The sequence below is a fragment of the Arachis stenosperma genome, chromosome 3, assembly GCF_014773155.1.
Source record: "Arachis stenosperma cultivar V10309 chromosome 3, arast.V10309.gnm1.PFL2, whole genome shotgun sequence".
NCBI lineage: Eukaryota > Viridiplantae > Streptophyta > Magnoliopsida > Fabales > Fabaceae > Arachis > Arachis stenosperma.
Window position 1 is genome coordinate 140,146,478 of NC_080379.1, and position 13,586 is coordinate 140,160,063.

Here is a 13,586-nt window from a genome sequence, read left to right on the forward strand (position 1 = left end):
TTTAATTCTGTTTTTAGAACAGCCTGTTTTTCATTATCTAATAAAGCAGTTAATCTATAATAATCAGATTCTTCTGTTAATTCTAAGCTTTCTAAATAATTCATAACTAAGAAATTAGGATAAAGGCGTACCTTTCTGGAGAAAAAAAACTTCCTTTATTTAGTATATTTTACATAAGATGTTTTTATCTCCAGAGGGGAGATTGTAGATACTAACTCCAGAGGGGAGTTTTGTAATACCCGGTCTAACCGAAATTAATTAAATAATGAGTTAAGTAGGAGCAAATATGGTTGGAAGATTTGGCAATTGGAATTTGATGATTTAAATATGATATTTGGATTCAGTGAGTTTTTCCGAGTCGGAAGACATAGTTTTCTGCGTAAAAGCGCACAGTGGAATTTTGACCGGCAGTACTGGCTGAGACCTGTCTGGTACTGCAGCTGAGAAAATTGATTATGAGTAAATAAGATTAAGAAATGAGGAATTATAATTAGGGGAGGTAGAAATATTTGAAGTGCGATTTAAAGCGCTAATCTTAAAGGTTTTGGTCCAAAATTGGGCCAACGGACAAAAATAAGTGAACTGGGCCTAAGTGGGCCCAAGACCCAACATATATAAACATTAGTTATGAGCATTTCAGCTCATTTTGCCCTAAAGAAGGTGTGTGGGGCGCTGAATTGAGAAGAGAGAAGAGAAGAGAGAAAACCTAACTCTCTTTGATCTTCAAACCACCATAACTTGAGCTACGGAGCTCCGATTGACGAGCCGTTTGCGGCCACGCGTCGCTCTTCTCATCCTCTACAATTCTATCTAAGTTTTGTGGTGAGTATTCCATTCATCTCTGCCCAGTTTTCGAAATTCCCCACTGTTACACGTTTTTGGGAAGTTAGTGTTGAAATCTTGTGATTTTGGGTGTTTAGGGATACTCCAACATGGATTCTAAGTGGGTTCTATCCCTACTTCATATGGGCTGAGGTAAAAAGTGCTCAAACCCTTGTGATTTATCATCTTTATGAGCCCTAGGTTGATGTATGTATGTGATATTGGTTATGTTAGTGTATTTGGTGATTTTGATGCACAATTGGGAGGTTGGTATTGCTTGTGGAGCTTTGGTGAGGCTTGGAGCTAAGGGTTGGTGGAGACTTCCATAGAAGAGGCTCAATTGATTTGGCTACAAGAGGTACGGTTTAAGTTTCATTTAAGTACTGTGTGGTGTGATGAGAATTCCTAGGCTAGATGCCCCTAGGATTAAGTTTGGATTGTGTAAATGGTTGATGCTAATATGCATAGTTGGTATGTAATGTGAATTGATGATTGGGTTGAGAATTGTGTGGCCTTGTATGCTTGGTGTATTGAAAATTTGATGTATTGGGTAATGAGTATTAATTTGTGGTTTATGCATTTAAATTGTGAAATTGGGCCGGAGGCCGTAAATTTTGGGCCGGAGGCCGGAAAGAGGTAAGGGAGGTAAGTTGATGTGTGTATTGTATGATGACATAAGTGATTGGATGAATTTCATATAATGAATATGCGAATGATTGGGTTGATTGTTGAATAATAAGGTTTGAGGAGTTGAAGGGTGAAATTATGTAGATGAAGTATGTTTGGTTTTGGGTTGAGAAATATTATGTGGTCATATATGTGATTATCATTATTGATGTCTTGATGGTATGATGATGCATGAGAGGTATATATATTGTGATATATGCTTGAGGAATGATTAAGGTTGATTTGTGGGTGAAACCACGTGATAGTGATTATGATATTGATTATGTATAATGATGGTTGATTGGAAATAGTATTGTTGGAAATTGAGATGAGGAAGGATGTATGACATGTTGATATGTTTGTAATTTAGCCATTTGCTTGAAATGGGTAAAGATGGTTATATGATGGTTTTGTGATTCATGGTAAAGTGTTAATGTATGAGTTGAGGAGGCTTGATGTTGATTTTGGTATATTTTGATTGGTTTCAAAAAGGGTTGAAATTGGCATGTTTTGGTTGATTTTGAAAAGAGTTGAAAATGGCTTGTTTTGAAAATGGCACTTTGTGGTTTTATATGAAAACATGGTTTTTGGGCATACTTTGATGGGACATAACTTGGACTACGGATCTTTGTTTTGTGCCAAATCATTTTAGAAATGAAATTGGATCCGGGATGTCCATGCCGTTCGAAGAACGGGTGAAAAACGATTTAAAATGAGGAAGTTATGTCCGTCGGAAGATTGGGGGTTGAATCTGTGAATTCTGCAGCTTTTAACTTAGAAATTCTTTTAGCAGAATGACCCTCCATGCGTAGGCGCACTTGGCGCGTACGCGTCGTTCTTCGAGAAGGCACCATCCACGCGAGCGCGTGGTGTGCGCGTGCGCGTCGATGCGCTGCACCCAATGCCCAGCCATTTTCCCGAGAGTTGTGCCAGAGTTGTGCCAGTTTTGTGCCTGGGGCGCAAATGCACCCACGCGTACGCGTGGCTGACGCTTACGCGTCGTCTGGCTGTGTTTCAATCTGCGCGTCCGCGTGTATGACGCATACGCGTCGATGAGCTTTGTGGGCATCCACGCGTGCGCGTGGAGTACGCGTACGCGTGGCCCTGTTTTCATGCCAAAGTTGATACTTGAGTTTTAAAAGCCAAATCTCATACTTTTAAGCCTCCGATCTCACCCCTTATGTATTAAATCATTATGATATGCTTAGTAATGAGAAAGGAACTAGGGGATGTGGTAACTTGCGAGTGAAGCAAGGGGAAAAGTTATGATCAATGGTGATCAACGATGATTATATGAGATATGGAGGATGACGGTAGGAGTACCGTGTATGCCATGAGCCGAAGGGCTATATCTATTGATAAATGGCTGGTTCTTGATTGAACCATGAGCCGGATGGCTGAGTTATTGCCGGGTCACGGCAAAGCCATTATTGATTATGGCTGAGTATAAATGCATATATGATTAATGGATGAATGTGTTGAATGGATAATAATGGAAAATGTTGAAGTGTGATGTGTAACACCAGGTAGTAGGCAGTGGCGTTGTCCACTTGCTCCGGGTATGAGACGGAAAGGGATGTTTATGATAAATGAGTTAATTATGGAGTTTTGAATGAATGTAACTCTGATACCTGGGTAGTAGTAAGGGTTGGGGTTCGTCCCACTTGCTCCAGGTTAATGTTTGAGATTTGATAACAATGAGGATTGATAATTTGAATTGAGATTGAATGAATATATGCTTAAGATACCTGGGCAGTAGCAAGGGTTGTGGTTCGTCCCGCTTGCTCCGGGTCAATGCTTTTGAGATACCTGGGCAGTAGCAAGGGTTGTGGTTCGTCCCGCTTGCTCTAGGTCAATGCTTTTGAGATACCTGGGCAGTAGCAAGGGTTGTGGTTTGTCCCACTTGCTCCAGGTCAGAGGTTGTGACGCCTGGGTAGTAGCGGTAGTAGTGGTGAATCCACTCGCTCCAGGTTGAGCTGTTAAACACCCGCCTGGGTAGTAGCCACAGTAGTGGTTGTTCCACTGGCTCTGGGCTGAGCGGGTAGTAGCAAGGGGGTTGTAGCTCAAACCTACTTGCTCCGCAAGGGGTGTTTCTGTCCATGGTTAGCTACCAGGACGTGTCGGGTTGGCTATATAACCGACAAATGATATCATCAGCCATAGGGCAGGCATACATCATTTGCATATGTTTGAATTGTTTGGGTTTGCCTATTTGTTTTGGATTTCTATATCATATATGCTATGTTACCTGATTAGATGCTACTTGTTCTACTTGTACCTTATTTGTGTATTACTTGTCTGTATTTGGTGCGCGAAATTGTGAACAATACTTTTTCACAACTCTCATAATCCCCGGTAATGGCTCCAAAAACTTGGTAGCTCAATACCATGGCATTACACAACTAACCAGCAAGTGCACTGGGTCGTCCAAGTAATACCTTACGTGAGTAAGGGTCGATCCCACGGAGATTGTTAGCATTGAAGCAAGCTATGGTCATCTTGTAAATCTTAGTCAGGCAAACTCAAATATATATGATGATGAACGAAAATAATATAAAAGATAAAGATAGTGATACTTATGTATATCATTGGTGTAAGAGCTTCAGACAAGTATATGAAGATGCCTTCCCTTCCGTCTCTCTGCTTTCCTATTGCCTTCATCCAATCCTTCTTACTCCTTTCCATGGAAAGCTCGTGTAGGGTTTCACTGTTGTCAGCAGCTACCTCCCATCCTCTCATTGAAAACAATTGCATATGCTCTGGTCACAGCATAGCGGAATTCATCTGTCGGTTCTCAATCAGACCGGAATAGAATCCATTGATTCTTTTGGCATCTGTCACTAACGCCCCGCCCTCAGGAGTTTGAAGCACGTCACAGTCATTCAGTCATTGAATCCTACTCAGAATACCACAGACAAGGTTAGACCTTCCGGATTCTCTTGAATGCTGCCATCAGGTCCTGCCTATACCACGAAGATTCCGATTAAAGAATCCAAGAGATATTCACTAAGCCTCGGATGCTTGTAGAACAAGAATGGTTGTCAGTCACCTTGTTCATGAGTGAGAATGGTGATGGGCGTCAATCATCACCTTCATCATGTTGAAGAATGATGAGCGGATAATTTGTATACTTTTTGGCATTGTTTTTAGTATGTTTTTGATATGATATAGTTAGTTTTTAGTATATTTTTATTAGTTTTTAGTTAAAATTCACTTTTCTGGACTTTACTATGAGTTTGTGTGTTTTTCTGTGATTTCAGGTATTTTCTGGCTGAAATTGAGGGACCTGAGCAAAAATCTGATCCAGAGACTCAAAAGGACTGCAGATGCTGTTGGATTCTGACCTCCCTGCACTCGAAGTGGATTTTCTGGAGCTAAAGAAGCCCAATTGGCGCGCTCTCAACGGCGTTGGAAAGTAGACATCCTGGGCTTTCCAGCAATATATAATAGTCCATACTTTGCCCAAGATTTGATGGCCTAAACCGGCGTTCAAAGTCACCTCAAGAAATCCCAGCGTTAAACGCTGGAACTGGCACCTAAATGGGAGTTAAACGCCCAAACTGGCACCAAAGCTGGCGTTTAACTCCAAGAAGAGTCTCTACACGAAATTGCTTCATTGCTCAGCCCAAGCACACACCAAGTGGGCCCGGAAGAGGATTTTATGTCATTTACTCATTTCTGTACACCCTAGGCTACTAGTTTCTTATAAGTAGGACCTTTTACTATTGTATAGAAATCTTTTGATCACTTTTAGATCTCTAGATCATCTTTGAACATTTTAGTTCTTAGATCATTGGGAGGCTGGCCATTCGGCCATGCCTAGACCTTATGCTTATGTATTTTCAACGGTGGAGTTTCTACACACCATAGATTAAGGTGTGGAGCTCTGCTGTACCTCGAGTATTAATGCAATTACTATTGTTCTTCCATTCAATTCCGCTTGTTCTTTGTCCAAGATATCACTTGTTCTTCAACATGATGAAGGTGATGATTGACGCCCATCACCATTCTCACCCATGAACAAGGTGACTGACAACCATTCTTGTTCTACAAGCATCTGAGGCTTGGTGAATATCTCTTGGATTCCTGATTGCACGATGCATGGTTGATCGCCTGACAACCGAGTGCTCGCCTGACAAACGAGCCAGCCATTCCGTGAGATCAGAGTCTTCGTGGTATAGGCAAGAACTGATGGCAGCATTCAGAGAATCCGGAAGGTCTAACCTTGTCTGTGGTATTCTGAGTAGGATTCAATGACTGAATGACTGTGACGTGCTTCAAACCTGTAACCTACTGGGCGTTAGTGACAGACGCAAAAGAGTTATTCTATTCCGGTAGGGGAGGGAATCGAACCGGTGATTGGCCGTACTGTGACAGAGTATTGAGCATTAGCTTTCACTGCGAGGATGGGAGGTAGCTGCTGACAACAGTGAGACCCTATACGAGCTTGCCATGGAAAGGAGTAAGAAGGGTGGATGAAGACAGTAGGAAAGCAGAGAGACGGAAGGGAAGGCATCTTCATGCGCTTATCTGAAGTTCCTACCAATGAGTTACATAAGTATCACTATCTTTATCTTTTATGTTATTTTCGTTCATCACCATATATATCTGAGTCTGCCTGACTAAGATTTTACAAGATGACCATAGCTTGCTTCAATACTAACAATCTCCGTGGGATCGACCCTTACTCACGTAAGGTTTATTACTTGGACGACCCAGTGCACTTGCTGGTTAGTTGTGCGAAGTTGTGTAATGCCATGGTATTGAGCGCACCAAGTTTTTGGAGCCATTACCAGGGATTATGAGAGTTGTGAAAAGTATAGTTCACAATTTCGCGCACCAAGTTTTTGGCGCCGTTGCCAGGATTGTTCTAGTTTTGAGCAAGCCTTTGGTAACATCAGTGCCAAGATCCGGCAACAACATCAAATTTTTGGTGTTATTGCCCGGGATTGTTTAGGCTGGACAACTGACGGTTCATCTTGTTGCTTAGATTAGGTATTTTTTTTTCGAAATTCTTGAAGATGAATTCTAGAGTTTCATGATGATTTGTTGAAATCTGGCTGGCTGAGAAGCCATGTCTAATCTGATTGGACCGAGGTTTCAACTTATCACCACAAGAGCTTGTTGATTTCGTATCAATCTTGCTTTTGGAGCAGTGATTTGCTAAGGCTTGGCTGACCTTTGGTCATGTCTAGTGTTTTGGACCGAAGCTTTCTTTGGAAGCTTGGCTGGCTGTGAAGCCATGTCTAATTCCTGGACCGAAGTCTTAGACTAACATTGCACTGATTCCTGGAATTCTCATTAAGAATTTTGATACCTTTTTCCACTTAATTTTCGAAAAACACAAAAAAATTTACAAAATCATAAAAAACCAAAAAGATTTTATGTTTCTTGCTTGAGTCTAGTGTCTCATCTTAAGTTTGGTGTCAATTGCATGAATTCATTCATGTGTCTTAAGGATCTTCAAGTAATTCTTGATGATTTCTTGCTCTGATCTTTGAATTCTATTGACTTGAGTATTTTGTGTGTCTCATATGCATTTTCAGTTCATTAGTGTCAGTAGTATACAAACTGCTAAGTTTGGTGTCTTGCATGCATTGTTATTTGATTCTTGTTGCATTTTAATTATTAAAAATCCAAAAAAAATTTTTAATTTGTGTCTTTTCAAGTCAATGATACAAGGGATTGAAGATTCAGAACACACTGCAGAGGAATTATACAGAAAAGCTGAGCATTCAAAAATGCCCAGTGAAGAAGGCAGACTGGCGTTTAAACGCCAGCCAGGGCACCTGGTTGGGCGTTTAACGCCCAAAAAGGTAGCATTTGGGCGTTAAACGCCAGAATGTATACCATTCTGGGCGTTTAACGCCAGGATGGTGCTAGGGGGAAGATTTTGTTTTCAAATCAATTTTTTCAAGTTTTCCAAAATCAAATCTTTTTCAAATCTCTTTTCAATCAAATGTTTTCAAAATTAATTTCTTTCCTTTCAAAGATACTTACTAACAATTAATGATTTGATTGAACATTTTTTGCCTTTTCTGTTGAGAAAGGTTTTATGTTTGAATCATATCTTTTCTTGTTAGGCAAGTCACTAATTTTCCAAATCAAATCTTTTAAAATAATTTTCAAAACATATCTTTTAAAATTGTTTTCAAATCATATCTTCTCAATCACATCTTTTTAAAACCATAACTTTTCAATCAAATCTTTTTAACCTCATCTTTTTCAAAATAGTTTTCAATCAAATCTTTTTGACTTCTAATTTCAAAATCTTTTTCAAAAATTACTTGATTTCTTTTTCACTTTCAATTTTCGAAAATTATCAATCAAATTTTCAAAATGTTTTCAAAATCTTTTAATTGAATTTTCGAAAATCCTCTTCCCTCCTTCTCACATCCTTCTATTTATGGAGTACCACTCCTTCTAAATGCACAATTCGAACCTTATCTACTTAGAGTTCGAATTCTTCTTCTCCTTCTTCTTTCTATTTCTCTTTTCCTCTGACAATTCAAGGAATCTCTATACTGTGACATAGAGGATTCCACATTTTCTTTTCTCTTCTCTTTCATATGAGCAGGAGCAGAGACAAAGGCATTCTTGTTGAAGCTGATCCTGAACCCGAAAGGACCTTGAAGAGAAAGCTAAGAGAAGCCAAAGCACAACTCTCTTTAGAGGACCTGACCGAATTCTTCAAAGAAGAAGAACCCATGGCAGCCGAAAACAACAACAATGCCAACAATGCAAGGAAGGTGCTGGGTGACTTTACTGCACCTACTCCTGATTTCTATGGGAGAAGCATCTCTATCCCTGCCATTGGAGCAAACAACTTTGAGCTTAAGCCTCAATTAGTTTCTCTAATGCAACAGAATTGCAAGTTCCATGGACTTCCAATGGAAGATCCTCATCAGTTTTTAGCTGAATTCTTGCAAATCTGTGACACAGTCAAGACTAATGGGGTTAACCCTGAGGTCTACAGACTAATGCTATTCCCTTTTGCTGTAAGAGACAGAGCTAGAATATGGTTGGATTCTCAACCTAAAGAAAGCCTGGACTCTTGGGAAAAGCTAGTCAATGCCTTCTTGGCAAAGTTCTTTCCACCACAAAGATGGAGTAAGCTTAGAGTGGAAGTCCAAACCTTCAGACAGAAGGATGGAGAATCCCTCTATGAAGCTTGGAAAAGATACAAACAATTAATCAGAAGATATCCCTCAGACATGCTTTCTGAATGGAGCATCATAGGAATTTTCTATGATGGTCTCTCTGAACTATCTAAGATGTCCTTGGATAGCTCTGCTGGAGGATCTCTTCATCTGAAGAAGACGCCTGCAGAAGCTCAAGAATTGATTGAAATGGTTGCAAATAACCAATTCATGTACACTTCTGAAAGGAATCCTGTGAACAATGGGACTAGTCAGAAGAAAGGAGTTCTTGAGATTGACACTCTGAATGCCATACTGGCTCGGAACAAGATATTGACTCAACAAGTCAATTTGATTTCTCAAAGTCTGTCTGGAATGCAAAATGCACCTGGCAGTACTAAGGAAGCTTCATCTGAGGAAGAAGCTTATGATCCTGAGAACCCTTCCATAGAAGAGGTGAATTACCTAGGAGAACCCTATGGAAATACCTACAATTCTTCATGGAGAAATCACCCAAATCTCTCATGGAAGAATCAAGAGAGACCTCAACAAGGTTTCAATAACAATAATGGTGGAAGAAACAGGTTTAGCAATGGCAAGCCTTTTCCATCATCTTCTCAGCAACAGACAGAGAGTTCTAAGCAGAATACTTCTGACTTAGCAACAATGGTCTCTGATCTAATAAAGACCACTCAAAGTTTCATGAGTGAAACAAGGTCCTCCATCAGAAATTTGGAAGGACAAGTGGGTCAGCTGAGCAAGAAAGTTACTGAACTCCCTCCTAGTACTCTCCCAAGTAATACAGAAGAAAATCCAAAAGGAGAGTGCAAGGCCATCAACATGGCCGAATATGGAGAGGAAAGAGAGGAAGAAGACGCCACTGAGAGAGACCCCAGTGGGCGTGCACCACTCTCCTCTGAGTTCCTCAATGAGGAACCTTGGGAATCTGAGGCTCAAAATGAGACCATAGAGATTCCATTGGACTTACTTCTGCCATTCATGAGCTCTGATGAGTATTCTTCCTCTGAAGAGGATGAGTATGTTACTGAAGAGCAAGTTGCTAAATACCTTGGAGTAATCATGAAACTAAATGACAAGTTATTTGGAAATGAGACTTAGGAGGATGAACCTCCCTTGCTCACCAAAGAACTGGATGACTTGTCTAGGCAGAAACTGCCTCAAAAGAGGCAGGATCCTGGGAAGTTTTCTATACCTTGTACCATAGGCACCATGACCTTCAAGAAGGCCTTGTGTGACTTAGGGTCAAGTATAAACCTCATGCCCCTCTCTGTAATGGAGAAATTAGGGATCTTTGAGGTGCAAGCTGCAAGAATCTCATTAGAGATGGCAGACAACTCAAGAAAACAAGCTTATGGACTTGTAGAGAATGTTTTGGTGAAGATTGAAGACCATTACATCCCTACTGACTTCATAGTCCTAGAGACTGGGAAGTGCATGGATGAATCCATCATCCTTGGCAGACCCTTCCTAGCCACAGCAAAGGCTGTGATTGATGTTGACAGAGGAGAGTTAATCATTCAAGTGAATGAAAAATCCTTGGTGTTTAAGGCCCAAGGATATCCCTCTGTCATCATGGAGAGGAAGCATGAAGAGCTTCTCTCAAAACAGAGCCAAGCAGAGCCCCCACAGTCAAACTCTAAGTTTGGTGTTGGGAGGCCACAACCAAACTCTAAGTTTGGTGTTGAACCCCCACATTCAAACTCTAAGTTTGGTGTTGGGAGGTTCCAACACGGTTCTGAGTGTTTCTGAGGCTCCATGAGAGTCCTCTGTCAAGCTAATGACATTAAAGAAGCGCTTGTTAGGAGGCAACCCAATGTTTTATAATTAATTATTTTCTTTTGTTATTTTATCTTTTTTTTTGTAGGTTGATGATCATAAGAAGTCACAAAAACAATGAAAAAAGCAAAAACAGAATGAAAAACAGGAAGAAAAACAGCACACCCTGGAGGAGAAGAAACTGGCGTTCAAACGCCAGTAATGCTAGCTGTTGGGCGTTTAACGCCCAGTCTGGCACCCTTCTGGGCGTTTAACGCCAGAAAGGGGCACCAGACTGGCGTTAAACGCCAGTAAAGGGCAAGAACCTGGCGTTAAACGCCAGGAATGGGCACCAGCCCGGCGTTTAACGCCAGAAATGGCTCAAAACGTGATTTTGAGCCACATTTGGTGCAGGGATGACTTTTCCTTGACACTACAGGATCTGTGGACCCCACAGGACCCTACCATCACTCTCTCTTCTTCCCCCATTCACCAATCACCTCAACACCTCTTCCCCAAAAACCCTTCACCTATCAAATCCCATCTTTCTCTTCACCACTCACATCCATCCTTCATAAAACCCCACCAACCTCACCCTTCAAATTCAAACCACTTTCCCTCCCAAACCCACCCATAATGGCCGAACCTTTACCCCCTCTCTCCTATAAATACCCTTCTTCAACTCTTCATTTTCACACAACCTAAACCCCCTTTTCTTACCCTTCTTGGCCGAACACACTACCATCTCCCTTCTTCCTCATTTCTTCTTCTTCTACTCTCTTCTTTCTTCTTTTGCTCGAGGACGAGCAAACATTTTAAGTTTGGTGTGGTAAAAGCGTTGCTTTTTCATAACCATTATGGCATCCAAGGCCGGAGAAACCTCTAAAAAGAGGAAAGGGAAGGCAAAAGCTTCCACCCCCGAGTCATGGGAGATGGATAGATTCCTCTCAAGGGTGCATCAAGACCACTTCTATGAAGTTGTGGCCTTGAAGAAGGTGATCCCGAAGTCCCCTTTTCACTCAAAAAGGGTGAATATCCGGAGATCCGCCATGAGATCCGAAGAAGAGGTTGGGAAGTTCTTACCAACCCCATTCAACAAGTCGGAATCTTGATGGTTCAAGAGTTCTATGCCAATGCATGGATCACAAAGAACCATGACCAAAGTGTGAACCCGAATCCAAAGAATTATCTCACTATGGTTCGGGGAAATACTTGGATTTTAGTCCGGAGAGTGTGAGGGTGGCGTTCAACTTGCCTATGATGCAAGGAGATAAGCATCCTTACACTAGAAGGGTCAACTTTGATCAAAGGTTGGACCAAGTCCTCACAGTCATATGTGAAGAGGGCGCACAATGGAAGCAAGATTCAAGAGGAAAGCCGGTCCAATTGAGAAGGCATGACCTCAAGCCCGTGGCTAGAGGATGGTTAGAGTTCATACAACGCTCAATCATCCCCACTAGCAACCGGTCCGAAGTTACCATAGACCGGGCCATCATGATCCATAGTATCATGATTGGAGAAGAAATAGAGGTTCATGAGGTTATAGCCCAAGAACTCTATAAGGTGGCGGACAAGACCTCCACCTTGGCAAGGTTAGCCTTTCCCCATCTCATTTGTCACCTCTGTTATTCAGTTGGAGTTGACATAGAGGGAGACATTCCCATTGATGAGGACAAGCCCATCACCAAGAAAAGGATGGAGTACACAAGAGATCTCACTCATCATGAGATCCCTGAGATTCCTCAAGGGATGAATTTTCCTCCACAAAACTATTGGAGCAACTAAACACCTCCCTAGGAGAACTAAGTTCCAACATGGGACAACTGAGGGTGGAGCATCAAGAACACTCCATCATCCTTCATGAAATTAGAGAAGATCAAAGAATCATGAGGGAGGAGCAACAAAGACAAGGAAGAGACATTGAGGAGCTCAAGCACTCCATAGGATCTTCAAGAGCAAGAAAGAGCCGCCATCACTAAGGTGGACCCGTTCTTTGATTTCCTTGTTATTGTTCTTCTGTTTTTCGAAAATTATGCTTTATGTTTATCCATGTTTGTGTCTTGTGATCATTAGTGTCTTAGTGTCTATGCCTTAAAGTTATGAATGTCCTATGAATCCATCACCTTTCTTCAATAAAAACGTGCCTAATTGATAAAAGAAAGAATTGCATGAATTTTGAATTTATAATAGTTTAATTATTTTGATGTGGTGGCAATATTTTTGTTCTCTGAATGTATGCTTAAACAGTGCATATGTCTTTTGAATTTGTGGTTCATGAATGTTGGCTCTTGAAAGAATGATGAAAAAGGAGACATGTTACTGAGGATCTGAAAAATCAATAAAATGATTCTTGAAGCAAGAAAAAGCATTGCAAAAAAAAAAAAAAAAAAAAAAAAAAAACCGAAAAAAAGGAAAGAGAAAAAGAAAGAAAAAGAAAGAATAAAGTTGTGATCCAAGGCAAATAAGAGTGTGCTTAAGAACCCTGGACACCTCTAATTGGGGACTTTAGCAAAGCTGAGTCACAATCTAAAAAGGTTCACCCAATTATGTGTCTGTGGCATGTATGTATCCGGTGGTAATACTGGAAGACAGAGTGCTTTGGGCCACAGCCAAGACTCAATAAATAGCTATGTTCAAGAATCATCATACTTTACTAGGAGAATCATTAACACTATCTGGATTCTGAGTTCCTAAAGAAGCCAATCATTCTGAATTACAAGGGATAGAGTGAGATGCCAAAACTATTCAGAGGCAAAAAGTAAAAGCCCCGCTCATCTAATTAATACTGATCTTCACAGATGTTTTTGGAATTCATTGCATATTCTCTTCTTTTTATCTTATTTGATTTTCAGTTGCTTGAGGACAAGCAACAATTTAAGTTTGGTGTTGTGATGAGCGGATAATTTGTATACTTTTTGGCATTGTTTTTAGTATGTTTTTGATATGATATAGTTAGTTTTTAGTATATTTTTATTAGTTTTTAGTTAAAATTCACTTTTCTGGACTTTACTATGAGTTTGAGTGTTTTTCTGTGATTTCAGGTATTTTCTGGCTGAAATTGAGGGACCTGAGCAAAAATCTGATTCAGAGACTCAAAAGGACTGCAGATGCTGTTGGATTCTGACCTCCCTGCACTCGAAGTGGATTTTCTGGAGCTACAGAAGCCCAATTGGAGCGCTCTCA